The sequence below is a fragment of the Bombina bombina genome, chromosome 2 (assembly GCF_027579735.1).
Source record: "Bombina bombina isolate aBomBom1 chromosome 2, aBomBom1.pri, whole genome shotgun sequence".
NCBI lineage: Eukaryota > Metazoa > Chordata > Amphibia > Anura > Bombinatoridae > Bombina > Bombina bombina.
Window position 1 is genome coordinate 828,537,088 of NC_069500.1, and position 16,276 is coordinate 828,553,363.

Genomic DNA, 16,276 nt, shown 5'->3' on the forward strand with positions numbered 1-16,276 from the left:
TGCCTGAACTGCTGCTGGATGCCAACACGACTCCTGGAGTATGTCCGTATTCCCTACGGGCTGAGAAATTGCTCAGCATGCATCAGTTGCAATCTCCAGGTCGTTACCTCCATTCAGTGTGGCAGACGGCATTCGGCTTCAGGGAGATGATGTCAGACATGATGCAAAAGAAGGGGGAGTGTAGGTAGGATCGCCCGGTTCTTGTAAATCACTTGTGGAAAAGCGGGACTAAACTTGTAAGTAATCCAAGGAGAAAAAGGAAGCAGTCCCGCGTTTAGTATAGAATAAAAAATTCACCTTATTGCACAAACATTAAAAGCATGAAAGGGTCCAGAAATTCTTCATAATACAAAGAGTGTAGCACCAAAAACGGCCATTTTATTGGTGCTACGCTCTTTGTATTGTAAAGAATTTCTGGACCTTTTCATGCTTTTAATGTTTGTGCAATAAAGTTTAAATTTTTTTTTTTATTCAATACTACAAGTAGGGTTGCCACCTCGGCCATGTTTTCCTAGACAGCTATGAGTTACACATGCTGCAGGGTGTGTAGGAAGAAACATGAATAGTTCTGTACAGGATCCCTATTTGTGTGCTGTCCAGAAGCACAATACATGTGTAACTCATAAGTATCCAAGAAAACATTGCTGAAGTGGCAACCCTAACTACAAGCGGGACTGCTTTCTTTTTCTCCTTCCTTACTTTATATAACTGCCTCAGCTTTTGTCTCAAAATAAAACCACAATAAAACAGGAGAGAGAGACCAGATAGTTTACAATATGATATCTAAAGCTCTTTCCTCACTAAAAGTGAAAGAAAAATACATTTAGACTATTTACCAACAATACAGCATCATCGTAAAAATCTCCCCTTTCCACATGGCTCTCTGTGATCAGCCTACACCATTGGTTTTCAAACCTTTCCTCAGGCCTCCCCAACAGTCCAGGTTTTCAGGATTACCTTGGATGAGCGCAGGTAAAATAACCATGGTTACTAATCAGCTGATTATTTCACCTGTGCTCTAGTTCAGATGACCTCAAAATGGTACCTGTTAGGAAGGCCTGAGGACAGGTTTGAAAACCAGTGGCTTACACTGTAGGTGCCAGGCAGGAATTTTACAAAAACAAACATTTCCCGCCTGAAAAATTCCTGCTGTGCAACTCTCCAAGTCAGCAGCACCATTAACTTTCCAAAAATAAAACTATATGCACACTATGATAAATACAAGCCGGGACTCAGAATGGTACATTGTGTTCCTATACTAGAGCTTTTTATGTAGGATGCATATCCGGACTCAAGCAATATAATTTGCCACTCCAGCTCTAGTATGGAACACAATGAGTAGCAAATGATAATGCCTAATACTGAAGAAGGGCTACAAATGTATCGCTTACACAAAACCCTATAGCCTACATAGACTCAGCTTCAGGTTCAAGCCCCTCCTCACCCCTTCTGCAAAACGCATAGTAGTACAGACTGGGCCTCCACTTTTCGGGACCCCGGACCGGCCCTCCCGATGCCACACCACTATATAGCACATCGCAGCCACATCACGTTGCTAAGAGACGACTGACGCTACCCTACCACGGTCAGCACTGAAAGGAGTAAACAACACCAGGCACACTCTATCACCTCCACCATACCTCACACGGCCTGTAGTGGTGGCAGGATGAAGAGATATGGCATAAATAGGGGCCCTTTGAAAGACAAGGAGCATTCTCCAACTTATTTCCATCGTTTCATCACTGCACATGCCTAATAAAAAAAAAAAATTAAAAAACGACTAAAGCTGATAAGGCACAAAAATCTAACATGTTAAACTACTCCTAGAGGGCTAAACAAACAGAACACTAGATACATGCAAAAAACAGGCTATAGCTGAAATACATAACCCTCCCCCTGCATCAGCCTCTCCGATAACCAAAGAAAATCTACAATTCCTGGCCTCTAAAGATGATATTAACAACATACTGACTGAGATGCGTGGCCTCTGGAGACTTGCACAACAATCTTCAACAGGTGGCACAGAGGGTTTCTTCCATGGAGGATAGACAAACAGACCTCCATAGAGAAATGAAGGATATGACAGCTCAAGTATCATCCAGTGAGACAATTCATTTTCTATTGGACAAAGTCGAGGACTTGGACAACCGAAGCCACAGAATCTATCACCCCCAGCGGTCATATCAAGTTATTGTCAGGATTTATTTAGGACCATCAAAGGCACTCCTTATGCAGGAGAGATCCTTCTTGAGAGAGCACAAATATCCTTGCAGCCCAAGCCCCCTCCAAAGGCACCCCCAAGAGATATCATAGTTCGACTGCTGAATTTCAGAGATAAAGAAGAAGATACTGAGAAACGTCCATGCTAAAATCCCTTTCACCTATGCAGGAAAAAGGGGGGGGGGGGGGAGAAGGGGAGAATAAAAAAGGAATAAAAAAAAGAAAGGCTGTATCCTTTTACGGTTTAAGTTACAATATTGTACAACTTTCTTTTTTGCTCATTGTCATTTCATAGACTGAAATGTTATTGTATCTGTCTATTCTCTCATGTACATTACCTAACACAACCCTATACTGCCTCGTCCATAGGCCTATTCCATATTTTGTCCAACCCTCTCTCCTATACCTCATCTTCGAAAGACCACCTCCTCATAGGAATTGTATATTCTCATCTCATCTTCTTTTTTTATATATCCTCAGTACAGCCCCTTTACATTTCTTGCTTACTGTAGTTACAGTCCTAACTACACTTATCAAAGCAACTACCACATTCTCCGTTGATACCTTACCAACAAGTTTCCCACCGCAGTTGCCTTATATCATTAGAACCCCGACGGCAGAACTCACATCCGCACTCACTTCCTTCCCCTTCCCCCTTTCATCTTCCTCCCCCTCCCCTTTTTCTTTTTTTTTCTTCCCATCCCCTAAAGTAAACAGACTGTTAATCTTGAATCCTTTCCTCAATATAATTTTAAAAAAAAATAAAAACATCCTAATTCTCTATTCCCTTAACATTAAAAGGTCTAAACATGCCAGAAAATAGATCATTCAGAGAACTTAGCAAAATGAATAAGGATATTGCTTTCCTACAAATGGCAATGAACCTAAATGGTATAGCAAAAAAAAAAAAAATCCTCTCTCATATTTCACATCTGGCCTACAGACAAAAATGGAGTAGGTATAGTGTTTTGTGATCACATTCCATTCCAGCTCATAAATTTAGAAAAAGATCGAGATGGTAGGAACATTGTAGCAGTATGCTTATTGTACGGTCAATAACGTTAGCAAATATTTACTCCCCTAACAACCACCAACAAACCTTCCTTAAAAAAAGTAATCAATTCAATACTACTTAATCTGAAGGGAACACTTATTATAGGAGGTCAGTACAATGCCCCCCTCCACCCAGGAATCAATACCTGGGGAGGCACTCACATTTCTCCAAAAAAAACTTAAAAACATACACACTCTCAATTACGAGACTTACATGTTCATGATGCCTGGCGTACCCTATACCCCCACACAAAAGATTTTACATTTTTCTCTCACCCTCACAACCTATACTCCAGTATAGATTACTTTTTTTGCTCACAATGGAATATCCCTATTAACCAAGATCCTGCCTATCACATAGTCAAACCACGTACTTCTACTTTGCACTATAGAATGTCCAGAAATCCCTGTCATTCAATTTTAATGGAAACTAGACGACTCTTTACTTGATAATGCACTGTATTAGAAACAAATCGAACAGGTGCTGAAGAAATATTTTTCTCTAAACTCCACCTACCTAATGCCCCAACATCAATCTAGGAAGCATATAAATGTGTTCTGCATGGCAAAAAACATAATTTATGTAAGAACTTACCTGATAAATTCATTTCTTTCATATTAGCAAGAGTCCATGAGCTAGTGACGTATGGGATATACATTCCTACCAGGAGGGGCAAAGTTTCCCAAACCTTAAAATGCCTATAAATACACCCCTCACCACACCCACAATTCAGTTTAACGAATAGCCAAGAAGTGGGGTGATAAGAAAAAAGTGCGAAAGCATATAAAATAAGGAATTGGAATAATTGTGCTTTATACAAAAAAATCATAACCACCACAAAAAGGGTGGGCCTCATGGACTCTTGCTAATATGAAAGAAATGAATTTATCAGGTAAGTTCTTACATAAATTATGTTTTCTTTCATGTAATTAGCAAGAGTCCATGAGCTAGTGACGTATGGGATAATGATTACCCAAGATGTGGATCTTTCCACACAAGAGTCACTAGAGAGGGAGGGATAAAATAAAGACAGCCAATTCCTGCTGAAAATAATCCACACCCAAAATAAAGTTTAATAAAAAACATAAGCAGAAGATTCAGACTGAAACCGCTGCCTGAAGTACTTTTCTACCAAAAACTGCTTCAGAAGAAGAAAATACATCAAAATGGTAGAATTTAGTAAAAATATGCAAAGAGGACCAAGTTGCAGCTTTGCAAATCTGATCAACCGAAGCTTCATTCCTAAACACCCAGGAAGTAGAAACTGACCTGGTAGAATGAGCTGTAATCCTCTGAGGCGGAGTTTTACCCGACTCAACATAGGCAAGATGAATTAAAGATTTCAACCAAGATGCCAAAGAAATGGCAGAAGCTTTCTGGCCTTTTCTAGAACAGGAAAAGATAACAAATAGACTAGAAGTCTTTCGGAAAGACTAAGTAGCTTCAACATAATATTTCAAAGCTCTAACAACATCCAAAGAATGCAATGATTTCTCCTTAGAATTCTTAGGATTAGGACATAATGAAGGAACCACAATTTCTCTATTAATGTTGTTGGAATTCACAACTTTAGGTAAAAATTCAAAAGAAGTTCGCAACACCGCCTTATCCTGATGAAAAATCAGAAAAGGAGACTCACAAGAAAGAGCAGATAATTCAGAAACTCTTCTGGCAGAAGAGATGGCCAAAAGGAACAAAACTTTCCAAGAAAGTAATTTAATGACCAAAGAATGCATAGGTTCAAAGGGAGGAGCTTGAAGAGCTCCCAGAACCAAATTCAAACTCCAAGGAGGAGAAATTGACTTAATGACAGGTTTTATACGAACCAAAGCTTGTATAAAACAATAAATATCAGGAAGAATAGCAATCTTTCTGTGAAAAAGAACAGAAAGAGCAGAGATTTGTCCTTTCAAGGAACTTGCAGACAAACCCTTATCTAAACCATCCTGAAGAAACTGTAAAATTCTCGATATTCTAAAAGAATGCCAAGAAAAATGATGAGAAAGACACCAAAAAATATAAGTCTTCCAGACTCTATAATATATCTCTAGATACAGATTTACGAGCCTGTAACATAGTATTAATCACAGAGTCAGAGAAACCTCTTTGACCAAGAATCAAGCGTTCAATCGCCATACCTTTAAATTAAGGATTTCAGATCCTGAAGGAAAAAAGGACCTTGTGACAGAAGGTCTGGTCTAACGGAAGAGTCCACGGTTGGCAAGAGGCCATCCGGACAAGATCCGCATACCAAACCTGTAAGGCCATGCCAGAGCTACCAGCAGAACAAACGAGCATTCCTTCAGAATCTTGGAGATTACTCTTGGAAGAAGAACTAGAGGCGGAAAGATATAGGCAGGATGATACTTCCAAGGAAGTGATAATGCATCCACTGCCTCCGCCTAAGGATCCCGGGATCTGGACAGATATCTGGGAAGTTTCTTGTTTAGATGAGACGCCATCAGATCTATTTCTGGAAGTTCCCACATTTGAACAACCTGAAGAAATACCTCTGGGTGAAGAGACCATTCGCCCGGATGCAACGTTTGGCGACTGAGATAATCCGCTTCCCAATTGTCTACACCTGGGATATGAACCGCAGAAATTAGACAGGAGCTGGAGTCCGCCCAAACCAAAAAATTCGAGATACTTCTTTCATAGCCAGAGGACTGTGAGTCGCTCCTTGATGATTGATGTATGCCACAGTTGTGACATTGTCTGTCTGAAAACAAATGAACGATTCTCTCTACAGAAGAGGCCAAAACTGAAGAGCTCTGAAAATTGCACGGAGTTCCAAAATATTTATCGGTAATCTCACCTCCTGAGATTCCCAAACTCCTTGTGCCGACAGAGATCCCCACACAGCTCCCCAACCTGTGAGACTTGTATCTGTTGAAATTACAGTCCAGGTCGGAAGCACAAAAGAAGCCCCCTGAATTAAACGATGGTGATCTGTCCACCACGTTAGAGAGTGTCGAACAAACGGTTTTAAAGATATAAATTGAGATATCTTTGTGTAATCCTTGCACCATTGATTCAGCATACAGAGCTGAAGAGGTCGCATGTGAAAAACGAGCAAAGGGGATTGCGTCCAATGCAGCAGTCATAAGACCTAGAATTGCCATGCATAAGGTTACCGAAGGGAATGATTGTGACTGAAGGTTTCGACAAGCTGAAAACAATTTTAGACGTCTCTTGTCTGTTAAAGACAGAGTCATGGACACTGAATCTATCTGGAAACCCAGAAAGGTTACCCTTGACTGAGGAATCAATGAACTTTTTGGTAAATTGATCCTCCAACCATGATCTTGAAGAAACAACACAAGTCGAATCGCATGAGATTCTTCGAATGAGAAGACTGAGCAAATACCAAGATAATCGTCCAAATAAGGAAATACCAAAACCCTGTTCTCTGAATACAGAAAGAAGGGCACCGAGAAAAAAATTCTTGGAACTGAGGCTAGGCCAAACGGTAGAGCCACAAAACTGGTAATGCTTGTCTAAAAAGAGAATCTCAGACACTAAAAGTGATCTGAATGAATCGGAATATGCAGATACACATCCTGCAAATCTATTGTAGACATAAAATGCCCTTGCTAAACAAAAGGCAGAATAGTCCTACAGTAACCATCTTGAATATTGGTATACATAACGATTCAATATTGATAGATCCGGAACTGGTCTGAAGGAATTGACCTTCTTTGGTACAATGAAGAGATAAAATAAAAACCCTAGCCCCTGTTCCAGAACTGGAACTGGCATAATTACTCCAGCCAACTCTAGATCTGAAACACATTTCAGAAATGCTGAGCCTTGCTGTGTTAACTGGGACACGGGAAAGAAAAAAATCTCTTAGCAGGAGGCCTTAACTGAAGCCAATTCTGTACCTTTTCTGAAACAATGTTCTGAAACCAGAGATTGAGAACGGAATTGATCCAAACTCCTTTGAAGAAAACGTAATCTGCCCCATACCAGCTGAACTGGAAAAAGGGCCGCACCTTCATGGGTACTTAGGAGCTGACTATAGGTTTCTATAAGGCTTGGATATATTCCAAACTGGAAATAGTTTCCAAACTGATACCGCTCCTGAGGATGAAGGATCAGGCTTTTGTTCCTTATTATGAGAAAAAGAACGAAAAAATGATTATTACCCTGGAAAGAAAGGGAAAAACAAAGTTAACTTAGAAGACATATCAGCATTCCAAGTTAAATCCATAAAGCTTTTCTAGCTAAAATAGCTAGAGACATATACCTGACATCAACTCAAATGATATCAAAAGATGGTATCACCAATAAAATTATTAGCATGTTATAGAATAAAAATAATGCTATAAAATTATGATCTGTTACTTGTTGCGCTAAAACTTCTAACCAAAAAGATGAAGCTGCAGCAACATCCGGTAAAAATATAGCAGGTCTAAGAAGATTACCTAAACATAAGTAAACTTTTCTTAGAAAGGATTCAATTTTCTTATCTAAAGGATCCTTAAATTTAGTACTATCTGCCGTAAGAATAGTAGTACATTTTAGCAGGAATAGAGACAGCCCCAAACCTTAGGGATTTTGTCCCAAAAAACTCTAATCTGTCAGATGGCACAGAATATAATTGCTTAAACGTTTAGAAGGAGTAAAAGAATTACCCAAATTATTCCATTCCCTGGAAATTACTTCAGAAAAAGCATCAGGGAGATTAAACACTTCTGGAATAAATACAGGAGATTTAAAAACCCTATTTAAACGTTTAGAATTAGTATCAAGAGGACCAGAATCCTCTATATCTAAAGCAATTAATACTTCTTTAAATAAAGAACGAATAAATTCCATCTTGAACAAATACAAAGATTTAACAGCATCAATCTCTGAGACAGAAACTTCTGAACCAGAAGAACCATTATCAGTATCAGAACGATGATGTTCATTTAAAAATTCATCTGAAAAAAAGAGAAGTTTTTAAAAGACTTTTATGTAAACTAGAAGGAGAAATAACAGACATAGCCTTCTAAATGGATTTAAAAAATAAAATCTCTTATGTTTATCAGGAACACTCTGAAAATTAAATGTTGACGGAACAGCAACAGGTAATATAACAGTACTAAAGGAAATTTTATCTGCATTAATAAGTTTGTCATGACATGCAATACAAACAACAGCTGGAGAAACAGATACCAAAAATTTATAGCAGATACACTTAGCTTGGTAGCTCCAGCCCCGGGCAGTGATTTTCCTGAAGTAACTTCTGACTCAGTTGCAACGTGGAACATCTTGCAATATGTAATAGAAAAAACAACATATAAAGCAAATTGATCAAAATCCTTAAATGACAGTTTCAGGAATGGGAAAAAAATGCCAGTGAACAAGCTTCTAGCAACCAGAAGCAATAAATAATGAGACTTAAATAATGTGGAGACAAAAGCGACGCCCATATTTTTTAGCGCCAAACAAGACGCCCACATTATTTGGCGCCGAAATTCTTTTGGCGCCAAAAATGACGCCACATCCGGAACGCCGACATTTTTGGCGCAAAATAACGTCAAAAAAATGACGCAACTTCCGGTGACACGTATGACGCCGGAAACGGAAAATAATTTTTGCGCCAAAAAGTCAGCGCCAAGAATGACGCAATAAAATGAAGCATTTTCAGCCCCCGCAAGCCTAACAGCCCACAGGGAAAAAAGAGTCAAATTTTTGAGGTAAGAAAAAATGATTAATTCAAATGCATTATCCCAAATATGAAACTGACTGTCTGAAAAATAAGGAAAGTTGAACATTCTGAGTCAAGGCAAATAAATGTTTGAATACATATATTTAGAACTTTATAAACAAAGTGCCCAACCATAGCTTAGAGTGTCACAGAAAATAAGATTTACTTACCCCAGGACACTCATCTACATGTTTGTAGAAAGCCAAACCAGTACTGAAACGAGAATCAGCAGAGGTAATGGTATATATAAGAGTATATCGTCGATCTGAAAAGGGAGGTAAGAGATGAATCTCTACGACCGATAACAGAGAACCTATGAAATAGACCCCGTAGAAGGAGATCACTGCATTCAAATAGGCAATACTCTCCTCACATCCCTCTGACATTCACTGCACGCTGAGAGGAAAACCGGGCTCCAACTTGCTGCGGAGCGCATATCAACGTAGAATCTAGCACAAACTTACTTCAACACCTCCATCGGAGGCAAAGTTTGTAAAACTGAATTGTGGGTGTGGTGAGGGGTGTATTTATAGGCATTTTAAGGTTTGGGAAACTTTGCCCCTCCTGGTAGGAATGTATATCCCATACGTCACTAGCTCATGGACTCTTGCTAATTACATGAAAGAAAGTAAATTTATGGTGGCCTGAGCGAGCTGAGAGATGGCCGCATAGCCACAAAGCTCCGCTCAGCACACTAATTAAAATTACTTCAGATGGTCCTAATTGGGGCATAAACTAATTAAACAGCAAGGTGAACCTCCGGTGGTAACAACACAGCAGCTGTTGCATGCTTTGAAGAAAGGAGACAGCTGTAAACACGGAGGACAGGCAGGGACCAGCACGACTGAACGGAGCTGCCGCAACTCCTCAATAAGCCGGTCGGCTGACAAACCACACCACCCTCAAAGTAATCCCCCGACAAAGACACAGAAGCCCCTAGAAAAAGAGAGGAATCATTTTTAAGTAGCAGCAATTGTTAAAAATACGGAGAACTTTGTTATGCTGCAACCGCTTAGGATTTGGAGTGGATCCAAGATGGCGCCGACAACATGTAACGCTTGAGAACTGTACTCCCCACAAAAACACACACCGGACGAGCAAGGAGGTGAGGCAGACAATCGGAGGTGAGGGAAACCCATAGCCTTCACAAAGTAGTAAACGGCTGAAATTTTTTTTAAGTTCATCCAAGGTAGAAACATCACTGTTAGGCAAAGCTTGCTTAAAATAAAAGCAGGGGGAAAAATAACATACCGGGCAAAGTGACTGACAGGCAATAGAGGGCTGCAAATATCAGTTTAAAAACTGTTGAGGTCAAGTTGAAGTGAACACCGCTCTGCCAGCACTGAATAGAATCACGACCACAGGGTACGCAGAGCAAGTTGAGATTCCATGCAGACTTCTCCTTGAAAATGGAGGAGGATTGGTACTTAAAGGTACAAGCTTTATTTGAGCAATATGAGCAGCAAATACTCAGTAGATTTGATCGCATCCTAGCTATAGCAGGAGACCAATGTGAGGAGAAGGGGAACAATGAGTCTGCGGTAGCGGATGAGATGTTCACTGATATGCAGCCTGTCACACAGCAAACAGTGGGGAATACTTCTGCAGTAACTACTATACCTACAAAAGAATTTATGCAAGCAGACACCATGGGGGTGAATACTGGAGATGTCTGTGGGTCAGTAGTGATGTCCGGTTCATGAACGAATCGTTCATTTGAACCGGATCTTTTCACTGAACTGAATGAATCAGTACATCAGACTGAACTGATTCTTTTGAAACAGTTCAGTTCCTGAGTCATCAGCAGCACTCTGGTAATACGACCCTAGAGTGAGTTCTGCTCTGCTAACTCCTTCTTTAATGAATCACACAGCAGAATCTCACTCTAGGGTCGTATTACCAGTGTTGTTGAATCAGTGTACTGTTAGCTAACTCGTCTGCAATGAATCAGTCTGTTAACAGTTCACTGATTCAAAAGAAGTGAACTGTTAGCAAACGACTCAGTGTACTGTTAACAGACAGATTCATTGCATACGAGTTAACTAACAGTACACTGATTCAAATATCAGGTCACACTCACAGCAGTTCTCAACAGACCCCTGCATTTACATTAACCCATTCAGCATCCCATGTTTGTGTATATATATATATATATATATATATATATATATATATATATATATAATTTGTTGTTCTTCCTCTATGTCTAAGCTAACTTTTACTTAGCAACAGCTACAAATTATATATATATATATATATATATATATATATATACACACAAACATGGGATGCTGAATGGGTTAATGTAATTGCAGGGGTCTGTTGAGAACCGCTGCGAGTGTGACCTGTTATTTGAATCAGTGTACTGTTATCTAAATGATTCATTAGAGTTACAGTACACTGAGTCATTTACATACAGCACTTAGCACTGCAGGAAACGAATCTGCGGCTCTACAGTTCACCTACTGAACATGAGGTAGAGCCTCTACCTCATGTTCAGTAGGTGAACTGGTGAATCGGTTCATGAACCGGTTCAGTTAATCGAACCGTCCGAAATGAACCGGTTCACCCAAAAGAACCGAACTGCACATCACTATGGGTCAGCCGCTCTGGGAGTGTGTGCAGTGCTGACAATTGCGATCAGTGAAAATGTGTGTGAAGAACCCTTGCCTAGCGATGGGGAGGCTGCGGGAGCTACTGACATCTGTTCCTGGCAGGGCGCCCGGATCGTTACTATATATGAACCTACTCAGATAGGGACCAGGATCTACAGAGCGCACACGTCCCAGTTACAGACATAACTTTGCTCTTTGCGCATACTTCTGCAACTCTAGGACGACCCATGTTTGCCCCTCTGCTGGTCATTTATTGTAGCAAGGTTTGTGACCCTTTCTCCCTCTTACAATTGGATTTCTCTGCTGATTTAGTGGGACTACACTGTGTGAAAGCTGGTGTGGGCTGAATGTTTCTGCTGAAGCTGTAGGAGCATGGAACATGTCATTTCTGCTGCAATCGCTAGATTCAGCAAGATGTCTTTACCCTGTAACTACAACTTTGCATGACGACCACAAGGTCTGAATTTACAGCCTCAGCATTCCGATCATCTTGTTTTATGGCTTCAGCAATCTTAGTGTATGTCAGTAAAATGGAGATATGAGACTTTTTTATCCTATTTGACTGTTGGCTTTACCCTTGGTCTAAATGTGTAATTGCTATGTTTCGTCTTATATGGAAAATTGCTACTACTTGCCCTTTAAGCTTTCTTGTTATCTATTATAAATCAGAGCAGTATTTCAAGTTCTGGCAGAGCCCTAGGGACAAGGAGAAAATTTCAGCATGGCAGATTACTATGTGTTCATTGGGGATTCTGGGGGGATGTCTATCACTCTCTAGTTGTAAGCTCACAACACATAGCCTCATAGATAAATGACTAACTAAAGAGCAGGTAATTTCCTATGAGAATACTTTAAGAAGCTATAATATGTTTTTCTTAATAGCCAGTGTGTATCGCTGGTTTTGGGTCTCTCTCCATGTGGCTGCTCACACTGGTCTATGAATCCTCATCTAGCTGAGCGTATAGCTTTAATTGACGCCGGCCCCATGGCTTATATGTTTATGCAGATAGACTCCTAATAGCCCACAGCACCTCCCTATGGTGTACTTGCGATTTTTTATTGAGCAGCCCTGCACCTATGTGCGACATCACCTTACTTCATAACTATACGGTATAAATAGCTATGAGTTCTCTCCTATTGCATGTGACATAACAAACAAGATACACAGATTATTTTCCATTTTAATATAGGGATAAGGATCCAGAGATCAATTGGTCGTATAGATTAACTGTGTGCCATTTGCTAGCCTATGTTATAAGTGTATTACCTGGTTAAGATAACTTATAGTAGATGTATACACTCTGTTTATTACCATCATGACTGTTCTGCATTTGTATGACCTAAAGGGGATTTATGAGTAGAGGCCTGTGGGTTCCATGTTTAGATAATTACCTGAGGGGAATACCCTCAACTTACTCCCCAGTACTTTGAATCACAATGCTAATTGATCCTGCCCGCTAATAGGCTTATTAGTTCTTTTACTCCAGGAAGTTATCTATTTAGTATGTGTTGGTTGCTTCTCGCACATATATGTTGAAGTTTGTATACATTCTTCCGAGCAATCTTTTGAAGCAACCACTAACTTGTGTACTCATGTCAATATGGACTCCACTAGGTAGAAAGTATTTATGGTTGGTATTGCCTAATGTACATCATAATTATAATAGTTTTTGTCTAAGGCTCAGGTCAGCAGTTGGAGAGAACAATATTATTAGTCTGTTGCTCACGCCCCCCCCCCCTTCTATGCGGTAAGGGAAGAGTCATTTTTCCTCCGCATTAATATTCTGGCAGAGTTTCGTAGTCTCTGCCCTATCCAAAGAGCTTGTTTAAAGCTTTTTCCCATATATGTAATAACAGGCTCTTCGGGGCCTAAACATAACAGAAGAAGTGTGGTGACTATACCTATGTTCCTTATTAACTATAGTCAAGATGCCTACTTAATTTTATTAAGCTTATCCGTATTCCTGACGTTTGCCCAGTTCTGAGAGTTTTATTAGAGTAATTTTCACTATAGATTGTTTGGAGTTATTATCCTATTGTAGTTCCATTGTTTTCTGAAGACTGTCTGGACATAGCACTTGATTTTACGCGCTACTATTTGTCACTACCAAAGACGGACCTTGGTGTCATCCGTGATCTTATTGAGTATGTTCCCACCAGTGGAGCTAGCTGTCTTTGATGACACAACAAACCTTCAAAACCTTAAATGAGGAACAGAAAAGATTGGCCACTAAGACAACTGTGTAATGTATTGTCATGGTGATGTGTTTACCTTGTTGTCAACTGTTAAGATACCCTCTGTACCTACATTTGCCATGTATGAAATATTGTGTTATGCTTCCTCAATAAAAAAAAAATTAAAAAAAAAAAAAAAAGGGGTCAGTGTAGCTGGCTATTACAGTATAATAAATAATCAGTTTAATGGTTACATGGAGATGTGGTAGGGATCTAGTAGCCGTAGCCTAACATCTTATGTTCAACCCAGGATGTAAAATATCAGATCAGATTTGTTGCGTAGAGAACCTGTGATAGTGCACATTTCAAAGGAATACGTAATGTAACTTGATTGTTATAGTGGTCATATGCTGATATTTGGGCATTTGACACAAGTTTGTTTTTAGATATTTTATCAAATAGGTGATTTAGAGCCAATTTTCAGTCTTATATTTGAGGGCTTACTCTCTATGATGCCTAGCATGTGTGATGTAAGACAGTCGACGTGTGTTTACCTTTGAGATGGACGCAACTGACAGCTCAGCTGTGTTTTGTTCAGCGCTGATACGTCAGCCCCGAATGGCGTTGGTTACCATGACTATTGCCTTAAACATATGCGGCATCGGGATTGAGGTATGGAGAGGTGTCTTGACCAATGAGACTGGCATAATAAGCAGACATGGTGTGTCAGCGTGAGTGGATTGAACACAAGTTATAAGTAGGATGTTTAATGTTTTTCATGTTGTATTGTGCACACTCGATACACTACATTATGATGTTTGGCAAAATCAGCTAGTAGGCTGTTTACATGTTAAATACGTATTTGAGTTTGTTACGCAAAAATGGCTAAGTATAAGCCGTAATAGCAATCGCTATACTTTATTACTAGAATTATATAATATATTCACATATTTGGTTGTATGAATATACCGGATGTGATTTAGAGTGCATCACTTCCGGTCTACACTGTCTGGAACGCATGGCATGCGTTGCGTTCCAGCATGACACTTTGGCGCTCCCACTGAGTTAACACAGGTAATTGTATTTTAGCTCTTCACATGTGTGTATATAAGGTATGTATTTGAGACACTTTTGTTATGCTGATGAAGGGGAACATTTCCCCGAAAACGTTCCATTAATACAAGGTTTTTGTTCACTTCTAAAAAGACCTGTGAGTGCATTTATTTGGAGGAATATTGATATTACATTTCTGCATCCAGGCGGATGTCTCTAGGAGGGTTAAGACTGTAATTTGGACGGTATATATATATATATATTTGTTTGCATGTATTGTATTCATGTAATTTATGATTCCTCTGTGTTTCTAAATCGTTTAATTCAGAAAATATTATTTGTAGAGACATTGGGGTAAGAGGTTTACAATTAATTAAAGAATAACTGCTTATTGCTAAAAAAAAAAAAAAAAAAAAAAAAAAGTAAATTTATGCTTACCTGATAAATTAATTTATTCTACGATATGACGAGTCTACGGATTTCATCCTTACTTGTGGGACATTAACCTCCTGCTAACAGGAAGTGGCAAAAAGCACCACAGCAGAGCTGTGTATATAGCTCCTCCCTTACCTCCACCTCCAGTCATTCAACCGAAGTTAGGAAGAGAAAGGAAAAGCCAAAGGTGCAGAGGTGACTGAAGTTTGTAAAAAATATAATAAAAACTAAATCTGTCTCAAAAAAATGAGAGGGTGGGCCGTGGACTCGTCATATCGTAGAAGAAATTAATTTATCAGGTAAGCATAAATTTACTTTTCTTCTACAAGATATGATAAGTCCACGGATTTCATCCTTACTTGTGGGATACAATACCAAAGCTAAAGGACACGAATGAAAGGGAGGGAACAAGACAGGAACCAACACGGAAGGCACTACTGCTTGAAGAACATTTCTCCCAAAACCAGCCTCAGAAGAAGCAAAAGTATCAAATTTGGAAAAAGTAAGAAGAGACGACCAAGTCGCAGCCTTGCAAATCTGTTCAACAGAAGCATCGTTTTTAAATGCCCATGTGGAAGCCACAGCCCTAGTAGAATGAGCCGTAATTCTTTCAGGAGGCTGCTGTCCAGCAGTCTCATATGCCATGCGGATGATACTCTTCAGCCAAAAAGAAAGAGAGGTAGCCGTAGCTTTCTGACCCCTACGCTTTCCAGAAAAAAACAATGAATAATGAAGATGATTGACGGAAATCCTTAGTCGCCTGCAAGTAAAACTTCAAGGCACGGACCACGTCCAAGTTATGTAACAGACGCTCCTTCTTATAAGAAGGATTAGGACATAAAGAAGGAACAACAATTTCCTGATTAATATTCTTATTTGAAACAACCTTGGGAAGGAATCCAGGTTTGGTACGTAAAACCACCTTATCAGAATGAAAGATAAGATAAGGCGAGTCACATTGTAACGCTGAATGCTCAGAAACTCTACGAGCAGAAGAAATAGCAACCAAAAACAAAACTTTCC